This window comes from Arvicola amphibius, chromosome 7, assembly GCF_903992535.2.
Source record: "Arvicola amphibius chromosome 7, mArvAmp1.2, whole genome shotgun sequence".
Classification (NCBI taxonomy): Eukaryota; Metazoa; Chordata; class Mammalia; order Rodentia; family Cricetidae; genus Arvicola; species Arvicola amphibius.
Window position 1 is genome coordinate 5,881,366 of NC_052053.1, and position 14,481 is coordinate 5,895,846.

Consider the following 14,481-nt stretch of genomic DNA (forward strand, 5'->3'; position numbering starts at 1 on the left):
AAGGTGCACTGCCGTGAATTTCGCCCCTCTGGTTAGCAAGGGTTTCATCCTGTAGTTCTAGAAGCACGGGGAGGACATCTTGCTCCAGGTCTGTCTTCCTCACTCCACACAACTGTCAGGCGCCATTGTCATCCCCCGTCCCTCCTTGGCCATCTTCTCACCGGCGTATTCTCCATCAAGCCACTAGCTCAACGAGAATAAAATCCTGCACCTCTAGTACAGTCTACATACTCCGATGTCACGTACCAGCTTCTGACCTTTCTAATTGAGTGTTGACTTTCTCTGCCCCTTTCTCCCAAGCATCGGCCACATCTGGACTCTTCAAAAAAATACCCAAAATGTACTTTTACCACAGGGTGTTTGCACCTGCTCCATCAGGAAGCCCGTGGAGCTACCTGTGAATTAAAATTTAAATACTTACTGATATGTTGTCCGTAAGGTATCCAACATATTAACATATAACTGGCCAATGGTAACATTTTAATAATTAAATATTAGTGTTTTTAACAAAACATTAACATTACCTAATGTAGGCCGAGGAGAGAGATCTCAGTCTGTAAAATGTTTGCAAACTTGAGGATTTCTGTTATTCCTGTCTCATGCTTCTCTCAAGATTTGGTCCATTATTGGTGCTGCTTCTCCTAAACCAAAATTTTGAAGTTAGTTTTAAAAGAACTAACCCTAGGCCTGGGAAGATGGCTCAGTCTGTAAAGTGCAGGCTGCATGGCGTGAGGACCTGAGTTTTATCCCCAGGACCTAAGTAGACTTGCTGGGCAGGATGGTATATGGTGTAACCCACGCAATAGGGAAGTGGAAGCAGGAGACCCTCTGGAGCCTGGCCCACCAGCCTAACCTCCAGGGGCCAACTGTGTCTTAACAACAAAAACAAGGTGGATAGCTCCTGAGGAATGACATCCAAGGTTGTCCTTTGGTCTGCATATACAAGCACACACAAATACATGTATGTACATGCACACACATCTGTATCTGTGTTCATAAGCAAACATGTGCACCTCCAGTATACACATATAAACACACACAAATCTCTTCTCAGTTAAAAAGGGTGTTCTGTTGAGGATTGTGTGAGCAGTTTAAGGAAAGCTCACCATTATTGCAAACAAGTACCATTTTATTATTGGTGGTAGTTAAGCAAGCACTTATTAATATTGGGGATGTCAGAAATGCTTAATGGGTTTTATGCTGGTGATGACTCATGCATTATGTCCTCTAGTGCCTGTAACGTAACCAGTTGAACCCTCTCATTGATCTGTTATTGATTTGACATGGGACTGTAAGTCACATCTGAGAGCAGTTTGATCCTTACTTGTCATTTTAGCATTCATTTGTATCCCTTACATCAAGAAACTTTCTTCTCTCTAAAGAAAATGGAGATAGTAAGCTATCACGGTGATATTTGTCTTGTTTCTGCTGATAGTTCACAGAAGAGAGTTAGACATGAGTAGCAATTACAATAGAAATCACTTATTTCTCCAGCCAGTACATTTTTATGTACTTCTAGAAATTATACTCTTTCCCTTTTCTTCCAGCTTCAGGACCACAGTTGAATTTGAATTCCTAATTCACTTTAAGGATACATAACTGTTTTTCATTTACAGTCAGATGACTTCAGGACTTGCAGTGTATTTTTTCAGAATACTTTAAACATCCAATGAGATGTTGAAGAGTGAAAATCCTATTATAGTTTTGCTGTATTTTCGAGAATGACTCCTGATCTACTGGCTAAAATCTTTCTTCAAACAGAAGTTCTTTTCTTTGTCTTTTTCTCAAAAACTAGCTAGAGCAGATGCAGATCTATCTATCATCTATCTATCTATCTATCTATCTATCTATCTATCTATCTATCATCTATATATCTACCTATCATCTATCTATCTATCTATCTATCTATCTACCTACCTATTCATATTTATTTTTGAAACTTATTTCTTATTTCACATTATGGGAGAGCACTTTGTTTTGGGGAGATACAAGCAAGCATTCGTGTAGTGTTACTAGTATTGCAGAAGAAAGTAAAACCAAATACTAAATGTAAGTGGCAAGTCGTCTTGCAGATTTTAATGTGAGGTCGATGTTTTGAAGGCATTATTTCTGATTGCAGTGGCTTATATTTAGTAGTGTTCTTGTTAGTGAAATGAAAGCCTCTTTAGCCACACAGGCACAGGTGGGCATCTTGGTAGCAGGCTGCATGCTGTGTGACACATGGCTCAACCTCACATGGGGGAAAGAGCATGCAGCTTGAGCGAGGAGTCATTTTATGGCTACTTCCCTGTAGATTTGTGGTTTCCCTTTTCTTCTTTTTCATAGAAAAGTTATTATCCAAGAGAGTTAAATAATATAACACAAATTTTAATGTTTATTATTATGTCTTTAAAGTAGTCAAGACCCGAGTCCTAGAACCTATTTAGAAAGGAAGAGTTCGCCCAGCAGCCCCTCGCTATCTATATAAATGATATTTTTGATTCTATCCTTTATAATGTTGGCACCCTGTGCATATTAGATGTAATCAGGGCTGAAAGGAAACTTGAATCCATCTGGAAGCAATAAACTTTTCTGAAAGACTGCACAGTGTTATTTAATCCTGCGACTTCTCACTGTGAGTGAAATTAAGGTTTGATGCAGTTGTGTCACATTGTATTGATATCAAATTTATCTCTCTAAAAAAACCGACAGCAGCGTCACAGCCCAGAGGAGAAGAGGGCTTGCTGAAGCCCTGTCAGCCATTTTATGCTCACCACTTGCTACACAGTCCAGCTAAACATGTACAATGTGTGATCTGGAGGATCTGCTTCCTTTAAAACACCCCACCTTATCAAACAATATCCTCCTGCTTCTGTCTTTAGTGTTAGCCTCTTGTGCTGTGCGGTAGAGATTATATAAAAAGACTTGCAGAAAAATCTATTTTAAAGCCATTTTTGAGTGGAGCACATATTGTATAAATACCATGCATGGAGGATTAAGTTAAAAACATCAAACTTATTTTTAACAGTATGTTCTTTGAGTTTAAGTACTCTTCAAAGGAAGAAATTGACCTCTGGTTTCATTCCGAAATGACTTTGAAAATGTGATTATATTTCAAATGTGAAAGTAAGGAGCAGCTTGTTTCTTGTAGATAAGAGCCTAGATTATACCAATTTACTACTAGCTTAATGTATGAAATTTATTTTAAAGTTTTTTATTAACATATTTTACTTTATTAAATCATATTTTTTCTTAAATTTTCCTAGTTTGAAACCAGTTGTGATTGAAAATAAATAATTTAGAGTTCGTAAATTTGACTACATTTTATAGATAATTTTCTGGTCAGTTCTCTTCCTTAATGAACCATTCATATTGTATTTACTTGACTTTTTTAAATGTCAGAAACAAATCAAAACTCAAATACATTTGTCATTGATAAACTTTTAATGATAGAAATGAAATCTCATATCATGCAAATGCTTAGCATATCAAAAATAAATATGAACCTTGTCTTGATTATTAAGTTGGATTAAAAATAGCATGATAAGCTATAATCCAATTATTTCTCCCCTTCTTTGTGTCCATAAATCTTAGGCTTGCAAATATTAATTAGATAGTAAATAAATATTTTCAAATATTTTATATGATCATAGATTATGTGGATTCATTGTTTGCTTTGATGTTCAATATATGTGGCTTCTGGAAACCTCTCTTTAATTTCTCTTCCTCCTTCCTGTCATCCACCCCCTTAGCCACACAGTAGTCCATTTACTCAGTTTTGCCTCGGCATTGGTGAAAGGGGCTCCTAAGAGCGGGTCTCAGGAGGCTGCATGCCTCTTTTGCAGCCTTTAACGCAGGGTCAGGATTTTGGCATCCTGCTCCTGGTGGTTCTGGTCCATAGATGAACACCATTCTGGCTCAAAGTCCTGTCTCTAGGTAGAAAATTTCTTCTATCTCTCTGGCAATGGTTCTGTCTTCCAACAATTCAAGTTGGCCAGGAGTGAATATTTACCTATTCTGATAATTTTGGGACTATCAAATGATAGTCCCAAGGGTGAAATTACATGGAAGGGGGAAGGATAAGTTGAACCTTCCAGTGTTTTTAACTAGCAGGAGCCTTGGGATAATATAAAAGGCTATATGAATGCACTGTGAGTTCTGTAAGGCCAAGGGCCACCTAGCTTGCACTAGCAACATTGCTGGACACTGATGCTGTAGTTGAAGGCAAAGAAGGCGTGACTAGCCCGAGGTCTCCCAGAAAGAGGAAGAGCGAATGGGCTTGGACTGTGGGATTAAAGTGTCCTCTTGGCTTAGCTCCAAGCCCATGTTCAGAACACCTTCCTCAGAATCTATTATAGTTTAAATGTAAAAGGTAGCCATGGGCACCTGTGCTTCAACTTGGTTCCCAGCTGGTGACACTGTTTGGGGAGATTGGGGAACCTTTAGGAGGTGGGGCGTAATGAAGAAAGCAGGTCACTGGAGGACAGTGGGATGTCAGGATTTATGATATTGCCCAGCTGGCTCTGTCAAGGTGACCCCTCTGTGCTTCCTGACTGTTGATCAGAAGCAGCTGAAATGTGGCATACCCTCATGCCTTCTTGTTATAATGGCCCATATTCTTCATAGTATGAGTCAAAACAAACCTTAATTCCCCTGACTCTAGTCTGTCAAGCATCAAGCCACAGTGTTGAAAAGGTAGTCTAGCAAGTTGAAGGGCAAAACTCCAAGGTACTCTTGCTCTTCTCAAACAGGTAGTTGACCATAAGGTCCAAGTGCAAAAATAACCACACTTTAATATGGAAGAGAAATATCTGGAATATAGTAAATGTCCAAATAGATAAAATGAAAGAATAAAGCTTTTGTGCTTGCCTTAAAGTCCTACATTCTAATTTAGCTGTAACTGTGGTATAAGTTTTGAATCATTTGATTAGTGTAGAATACAAGCACAGAAAATGAACAGAATGCTATCAGTAGAATCTGGTGTGTGACTCTTACATAGTTCTGGATTGTAGGATTCAGAAGGACTCAGCAGTGAAGGGTATTCCTGGGAATACTGACCTAATGTGCTTTGAGAGCTGGTTAATGTTTGAAGAGACTAGAGTCAAGAAGGCCTTCTGTTTGCCAGGAAATGAAGGAGCAAAGGTTCAGAGGCGGCCATGTGCATGGTGTGATTAGGATTCATTTGATCGCTGTGGTTATGCTTACAATCAGCATTTATTGGGAGGCTGACCTATTTCTGAAGCACAGATGAGGGCAGGCGTGAACATACTAGCAGAGAGTGCTCTTGAGGCGCACAGAGAACCCATATGACAGGCATCTGGTGTGATATGAGTTACCAGCATGTACAACCTGATAAACATATATGAACCAATAAGGCCAAGAATTAGCTTGATTATGAGATTAGAGTGGATCCATTAATTTCATATCTCCTGTGAATGGCATTTGTAGAACCCTCCGCCCTTGGATTTATCAGTGTTTCTATTAAGGGATCAAGATGGAAGTGACATAGGAAAGAATACAAGGGGGCAGGAAGACAATAAGGTGAACAATAAATGGTCCCAGCGGAAGTGGCCCATGTGCCCTTCTTAAAGGAAAGACAATGCCTGATTATGTTGCATGAATTAAGCTATGAATCTGAAATAACTTGAAGTGTTATTATATTTCACCAGATTTCATATATAAGAGACCTAAAAAATCCAACAATAATAACAATAAAACTGTAGCTATTTAATACAAAAAAAAAGATTAAAGCATGTACTTCAGGTTGTGTCTTCTATGCATATTAGGGGTTCTAAACTTTGATTTGGAGCAAAGATAAATTATTGAAGACCACAATGAGCTGTTATTTATGAGTTAAATCCGCTGATTATTTTTGTTATGTTATAAATAAAATACATTGTAAAATATTAACTAAAGGCCTGGGGGTATAGCTCAACAATGTTTGCCTGACATATGGAAGGCCTTAGATTAGATGCCCAGCATCACAGGAAAGAAATATTATAGTAGTAAGTCTACTATATATTAATATAAATAGCACACTTAATTATTTAAGACATTTCTCCAAACAACACAATAGCCGTGCTACTCTTTGGACTATCCTATAGCTTTGGGAGTCTCGTTAACATCTGGTGGGATAGGAAATGGCATTGACTTCTCCCTCTTCTGCTACAGTTTGTTGTGAGCATTTGTCTTGGTTGATGTGTTGAGGAAGATCCAGCTTCACTCAGGTGTAGGAAAGGAAATCACGTCATATCCCCTGTAACCACCACTCTGAAACCACAGCAAACACACCAAGTACTGGCTTCTCAACGGGGAGTTACAGTGTGGAATTGAAACAGTTTCAATTAATTGATCTCATCCTACTGTTTGAACAGAGCAATTATTCTAGCATGATTTTTTTTTTTTTTTTTATAAAATGACCATTTGGAAAACTGGCGCCTGTGCTAAAATTTTAGGATCTTAATGCTTTTTATTGTAGATTACTTTTAAAAAGTCAAACGTACTAATAATCCTTGTCAGTCTCTCCAGAAAATTCTGTTATGGTGGGAAGCTGTAAAGCCCACATCTTTTAGAAAACTTGATGTAAATGTTATATCAATAGCTTTAGCATAGAAGATTGTGTGGAACTGGAGTCATAGCCACAAAATCTTGTTTTTCATTATAAACACTTTCCATTGTTTTCTTTGACTAGTTTTGTTCATTTTCTAGAGAATCCTAGTCAAATAACCATGACCAAATGCTATAAACCTTCCTTGTCAGCCGGTCTTTTGCTCAGTCTGGCCTTGAACTCTCATAGCCAAAGAATCTTCAATTTCTGGTACTACTACTGCCTCCACCTTCTGGGCGTTTGGATTACAAATGTGTACTCTGACACTGGGTTATGTGCTGCTGTGGCCAAACCCAAGGAGGGCTTCCTGCATGCCAAGCAAGCGCTCTGTCCTCTGAGATACATTCCGGGTCAGTTGGTCTTTTGCATAGAGGTGGTGTTCCCTGACAAATGGGACGATCAGCCGCATCTCGGGTAGTGTCTGGGCTTCCCTGGAGAGAGCCATCCCTTTTGTTTGTGCAGTGGTGCTTTGTATATACTTGGCATGTGGGATTTAAACGTTAATAAACAGCCTTCTTCCTCATCAATAACCACTAGTGGAGGAGGCAGGTGATTAGTAGTCAGAGTGAATGAATGGTCTTGTCTGTGGTTTCATGAGAAGCAGGTATCCTGTCACTCACTATTGCTTCTGCAATAGATGTTAACACGGCAGACATGGAGAAGTGCCATCTTCAATAGCATAGAAATTCCCTTGTGTCTGTACTTCCTAAAAGTCTAAGCACCTCAAATATGTCTCTTATGAAAAGTCAAGAAAATTTAAATATTCTTGAGTTGCAGAGATTTAGAGAAAACTGATCTCTCAGAACTGGCCAAGGTATCTGGAATGTGAATCTACTTTACATCAAGAAATGGCTTTAACATAGAAGATTGTGTGGGATTAGAGTCATTGCCTAATTTTTTTAACCAATGCTATTATTTTCTAACGCCAATGTTGTAATAATTATGATTAAATATAGACTGTCTTTTTTAATTTCACTTGTTACATTGTGAGCATTGTTCTGAATAAAGAATTGGCATGTTTATATCTATTTTAAAACCCAAGCAACAAGAGAATATTTAAATTTCCTTGACTTTAGTTCATTGTTAACTTGATGCAAAAATGCCTTTATAGTCTCGAATGTCTATAATCTTAGGAGACATCTTTGAGGTGCTTACACTTGACTGAAATAAATGAATGGAAGAAACCCATAAGCAGGAACATCATCATTAATATTAAATTTGATCTAGTGAAAAATGTGAGATTGGTAGCGGATTGGAAATCTCTGTTTTTCTCTCAAAATAAGATGAAAGTTTCCAAATCTTTTTACTAGACAAGAATGCTAGCTCTCCAAATCTGCATTTTGATATGCGGGCGTGTTTAGGGGTCTGAGCATCTCTGCAAACAAACGCTTTGCCACATTCTCCAGGGGAGAAATGCATTGAGGCAGGTTTTCAGCCGACGACATGGTCGGCCCTATTTGTCTAAACCCTAGTTTAACCTGATTATTAACAATTACGTTGTGTTTTCTTCTTACAATTAGAGTGTCTTCAAATTTATTGGTCCCTTGCTTCACAGATTTATCTCAGTATGTGGTGTATTCAAACAGAATTTTGTATTTTTAATTAGGGGATTAGATAAGTAATTCTGAAGAGCCAAGAAAAAAAAAAAACCACCAAACCAAAAAAACCCGTTAGGCAGCATCATGTTGCCTGCCATCTAATGAAGGTGTGCATCCAGGGTGTCGTGCGGGAGCCATCTATCCAGCAGACTGGGGGTTTTCGTTTTGTTTTGTTTTTCAGGCAGCGTTTTAAAAAGTGGACATGTGGGGGAACTGTGACCACAATTAGCACCAGGCAGATAAGCCCAGCTTTAATCCTGTTTACGGTCTGCATCAGGCAGATGTGCCAAGATTGATGCCGACAAGCCCTGGGCTTACAGTAATATTTTTAAAAGTGCCACTCACTGTCCTATTTTTGTTAAACCTTTCTCGGTATCCTCGAGTATCATGGGCTTTGCCCTCCTTACTGGCCTCTGTAACCCACTTTGAGCAGGTTCTGCTTTGCTCTCATGGTGACAGGGTAACCTGCCAGGAAAGGTTATCTTTATTCCTGTAATTAAATTGGCTCCCCCTTCCCCCCCAAGAAGATACAATAGGAAGTGGGCACTGAATTAAATAAATAGCATGCTATCCAATAGACGCATACTTAAATCCTTTGCAAGAACAGATGGTCCCAGTATCTCTGTAAGTAATACGAGAGGACAGTTAGTGTTTTGAAGCGGCTAGCAACAACCAATATGATCCTAACGAGCCAATAGATTTCAAATAATAAGCCACATGCCACCAAGCAGAGCTGTCCACGGTCTGTGAGGAGCTAACATGAGTAGCCCGAAAGCGATGCCTCTGAGATCATTTCCGTATTTGTGTCTCCTGAGGTCAAATGTGAATTCTAAAGTTTGACTCCAGAGTTCTCCCACAACAAAGGTACCACAAGTTAAGCTTATTTCAAATGCGTGCCAAGAGACCAGCTGCTTCTTTCAGCTCTTCTCTCCAGTCTGGTTGTGTCAGGTTGTTCGTGGAAATATGGTTTTCATGTGTAATTATGAAAACGTTTGCTTTCCTTGGGTCAGAAACTGGCACTGTCCCAGGAGTGGCCAGTGTGAGTCGGCTCAGGCCCTTAGAAGAAGGGAATTCAAGCAGAGATTTAAACTCTTTCTTGTCCAACACTTAAAATAACTTCCTTGTTTTCAGAATCTTTTTTGATTCATTTGTAGAGCAGAAGGAATTCACATCATTCTTAAAATAATCCTTGCAGAGATTCAGACAGGTGGTCAGTCTTTATAGAGTCGCGACTTCCTTCTGCAACATAAAGGTTTGTCGTCTTTTGTTCTCTTTATTCGTGTTATATAAGTATCTGTGTAACCCCAGAGTGTCCAAAGGGTGTCCTGGAGTAGTGGCTGAGGAGAAATAATGACCTAAGATTTTCAGTTCACCCCATCAGATAATCTCCAGAACCTTTAGCCTTTCCTAAGGCTAGCCCCGAGGGCTTTCCACTGGGTTCTGGGAAAGACCTTCATTAATCTCACTTCTAAAGCCAGCAGGTTTATTGCTTATAGCTTACAAACTTTACCAAATAAAAAGGTACAGCTAACCACCACCCACTTTGATGGTAAAACATTTAGGCTGAAGCCTTAAGATAAAAACATTTAAAAGCCAAGGGCACAGAATACCAACATGCTTTTTAGAACCCCTTTCTACTGGGAATGCTAAATTGTAATTGTGCTATAGTCTTTTGCTGCATCCATGTGTTTCATGAAACCCACATTCTATTATTGCACATTTAAATTGTTTCCACGTTTTAACTAAACAACACTTGGGTGAGCTTTTGTTAACTTCAGTTGTGTTTATTATTTATTCTTTTGGAATAAATTCGGAAAAATAAATTTCTGATTAAAACCATGCATACAGAAGCGTTTTCCCTTCCTCCCTCCCTCCTTCCCTCTTTCTCTCTCCCTCTTCTTACTTCAGGGAGCATGTGTGAGGGTTTCAGGTGGAGGTCAGGGGACAATTTTCAGGGGTTGCTCCATCAGGAGTTGCTCAGAATTTGTTGACCGCCTTGGAGGCAAGCCTCTTTTCCCACCGAGCCACCATGCCCCCATTTTTTTTTCCTTTTCTACGCTTAAGATTACATGTCCTGCTGTTTGCTGGAAGGCAAATCTAATGAAAATTTATAAGAAAAACTCAACCTCATGTTCCTGATCTTATCTCTTAAAAGGTGACTGATGTTTGCTGTTTCCTGTGTGTATTTCTTTGGTTCTTTCTGAGTATTATGTAAATGGAATCAAGCCCCACCCCCTACTCACACACAACTGTGTGATTTGCTTTTGTTGCAAGCACTCTTTCTTCTCAGCATCGCTGTCTTTTGGGATGGAGACACAACAATGAAACCTGCTCAGTTAAGAGCGACAGAAGGCAGCCATGTTTCCATCAGCCATCCTCCAACTGACGGATGCTACTGTGGCGTTAGAGAGTTTTGCTGTTACGGGTACTGCAGCAATTAACATTTGGAAATCTTTTGATAGGTTCTCCCAACATGTTCTCCATCAGCTACCATTTGTGCTTTCTCCCCAGCACCGAGGCTGCTTCCCTTTAGCTATACCATCATCCACCCTTACTTTTGATCCCATGCCAATCTAAAAGGCAGTGAGTGGTGTCTTGTTTACATTTGCATTTCTTTGATTACTAATGAGGTTGAACTTTTTCATATGTTTGCTGGGCGATTCGCATTCCTTCTTTTGTGGAATGCCAGCTTGAGTCTTTTATGTAATTTTCCATGAAAGCATTGCAAATAACTCTTTGGCCTTTGCTCTCTTTGTGACTTTTCTTTATGAATCTTTGGGACTTTTGAAGTGATTAAATAATTTTTAGGTCAGCTAGCTTGATCTCTCTGTCTCACTATCTTGGTATACTTGACACATTTCAAACTTAAGGTTATATAAATTTCTAATCTAGAAATATTGCGATAAATTATTGGATAGGGCTCTGTCTCTTTAAATGATTAGTAAGTTCTCAACCACCCTTCACTCATTTCCACTTAGTTTGGATCCACCACCACTGCCACATTAGTGAATTTTCAAATGCACAGACATATTTCTCTTGCCCACTTGTTTCTCTTTCTAGAATGGAGATGATTGCCACTCCACAAGTGACACCTGCCAGGACAGGCAGTTGTCTTCCTTAGAGAAGCCTTTTCTCTCTAACAAAGTCTGCTCTCCCAAGAGAGCTTGCACATCATTTGAGTTAGTTCCTTGCTCATCCAAACATAAAAATGTCTACTGAGATTTTTGGCTAAAGTTGTCTGATAAGTATTCTTGAAGGGAGATAGTAGACCTGCAAGATATGTAATCTTGGAACTTGACGTAGCTCCCACTACCCAGTTTGTCTTTCAGTCAGTTTTGAATGACTTCCCTCCTTCCTTTAATTCTGGCATCAATTGTTACTAACTTATTCAGAGTACAATATGCTAATTTGTATGCAATTTGTTTTTTCCTCTTACCTGTTTTTGGATATAGACATATATGTCTGCATTTTTCATCATGTCTACAGATTCAGTTGGTTCTTTGGAATCTTATAAGTCCATTGTGCTCTAGCCTATAATGCAGTTCGAGTTCTTCCTCTCCCTCCATCAGTTAGCCAGGAAGTCTAGATAATCAGAAGTAGCAAAGGTGGTGGTAGGCAATCTTTGTGTTTGTGTGCTTGGTGATAGGCAATCTTTGTGTTTGTGTGTTTTAAAATGTCTAGTTTTAATTTTCCAAACATTAATGCAGATGCAAATAGCCTACAGAAATGAAAGTTACAGAAGGTCCTTTGATCTTTGTCGTGAAAAACCCATCCCGAGCATGGCGGTTTGAGAAGTCTCTACTTGAGGAAAGTTCTCCTGAATGACAGAGGGTGTTTGGTGGGCATCTGTAGAAAAGTGTGTGTGCGTGTGTGTGCGTGTGTATGTGTGTGTGTGTGTGTGAATGATTTCTAACAGGCTCACTCTACTGATCAGTTTGGGTGGCAACTGTCGTAATATGGCTTCTTACTTTCTATGACATATAATGTCTGGGTGCTCAGAGAAAAGGCATTGGAACTGAAACAGTGTGTGTGTGTTGATTAAGTCACTAAAAGATTGGAGCACTAGATTGCAGCCAGGCCAGAAACCTGAGCCTTCTAAGAGTGACAGGTTTGAAAAATGGACTTTCCGTTTGACTGATCCTTCTGCTGTTTAATTATGGAGAAAAGGGATTTTCTTCATTTTTTTTTTTTCACCCAGGAGGTTGCATGTGTTCACTGGGCAGTCGGGCTATATTTTATTTGGTGGTTTGGAGATGAGGCCACCATTCTTGATGAAGCTTAGGAAGCAGTCTTGGCAACTAAACCTGCAGAATACACCTGTCTTCATTGGAGAGTTTCTTCCCAGGTTGCAGGAAGCTCTGACACCACTGAGTGAGAGAGCCTTTCTCTGCTCTTTGCTGCTTCAGCAGCCCTGCCTTTCCTATGTGTTAGCTCTTGTTGTGATGAGCAGCTGCATTCCCGCCCGGCTCCCGGCCGCCTGGCTAGCTTATGCCCCGAAATAACAACACATAAAATGTATTCATTTAAACACTGCCTGGCCCATTAGCTTCAGCCTCTTACTGGCTAACTCTCACATTTTGATTAACTCATATTTAGTAATGTGTGTAGTACCATGAGGGGTGGCTTACCAGGAAGATTCTAGCCTATGTCCATTTTGGGTTGGAGCTTCATTGCATCTGACTCATTTCCCTTCTTCCCAGCATTCTGTTCTGTCTACTCCACCCACCTATGTTCTAACCTATCAGGCCATGCAGTTTTATTAATTAACCAATGAAATCAACAGATTGATAGAAGACCCTCCTCCATCAAGTTCTCCCCACGTTTCCTCTTATACCCGATCATATGCACACACTCACATACGTACGTCTTTGTATATGCCATTATGTGGGGTTGGCTGTTGGAGACACTGGATGCTTTAATGTGCCCATGAATGTCCTCACATGTCTAAATTACTGGAACAGTGTGGCTCCTCCAAAGCTTGCTTTTCAGCTTTGTTAGGAGAACCCCAGCAGCCTGCAGCCAAGCATTGATGAGAAACTCTTCTAAATGCTGTCCCCGATGCCCCGTGAATATCTGTGTTCTGCTACTTTGCCTGGTAGGGACACCTGTGTGATTTCTGAGCCTTATGAATTTAGTCTCTCTAGTAGCTAGCTAGCTCTTCCTTGTCTGGCCTTTCGCACAGTGCCGGGCAGTTCCTGGCTCAGGCCAGAGCTCCGCGCTGCTGTAGTCCTCTACAGCATTTTCAGATTCAGGGAGGTGCCTATGATCTGTGATCAGCTTGGCCCTTATGAAACACTAATTCCTGTTCATGCAAGGCTGTGACCATAAGCCCCACTACTGCCCTCCCACCTGTCGTGTGGCCAGAAATTCTCCCAGACACTGTGACTTATGGTGTCCACTCTAAGGGACATCCTTGTTTGCACTCTAATTGTTTCAAGTGGAAAGCCAGTCTCTGCTATTCTTTACAGTCCGACATAGTTAAGTTCCAAAGTATAAATCCATTCTCCTGTAAGCGGTCATTTACCACAGTTATTTTCTGATCCACGGTCAGAGGTGAACCTAAAAAATTTTAAGACATGTACTTTTAATTTCTTAAAAAATATTTATTTTATTGTACATGTATAAATGTTTTGCCTACATATCTATATATAGAAGCTCCATGTATGCCTGATGCCCATAAAGGCCTGAACAGGGTGTGGGAGCTCCTGGAACTGGAGCCGAGGACTTGTGAATTCTCTAAAAGAGCACCAGATGTGTTCTGAGACACATCTCCAACCCCATGCATTTTTTACTTTTAAATAAAATTTAAAGCTAGCATACAAAGTCATTTCTCTCTCTCTCTCTATATATATATATGCAAATATAAGTATATACATAACTAACTATATGTATTATATTTATTATATAATATATATTATATATATAATACTTTATTCTCATTCATGATGCTGGTATCTTTCTTCATTCCTTCTACCATCTTCTTGCTGTCTCCTGCTTCCCCCTAAACCATTCTTTTCTGCTTTCATGTCATATGCACATTTAAAGGTCTTTTCTTTGCTTTGATGAGTCATCATAGACTCGTGTGCATGAGCAAAGTCTGTGTTTTTCACTTTTTCAGCATTAGGAATCACTGTCATGGTGCTAATTTCTTAAAGGTTGCTTTGTCTATGGTTATTTGTACATTTGTTTATACATTGGGCGTTTTTAAGATTCTGAAGGTCATAAACCTTGTGTGACAGAGACTCTGTGCCATGCACTTCAGGTTTTCATTATCGTTGAGGAAATTGATTTTTCATT

The 14,481-nt window shown here is 39.6% G+C and overlaps 1 protein-coding gene across 1 annotated transcript in view; it reads left to right on the forward strand.

The window, feature by feature from the left end:
- Positions 1–14,481, forward strand: part of Cerkl (ceramide kinase like) — an 89,569-nt gene that overhangs the window by 18,261 nt on the left and 56,827 nt on the right.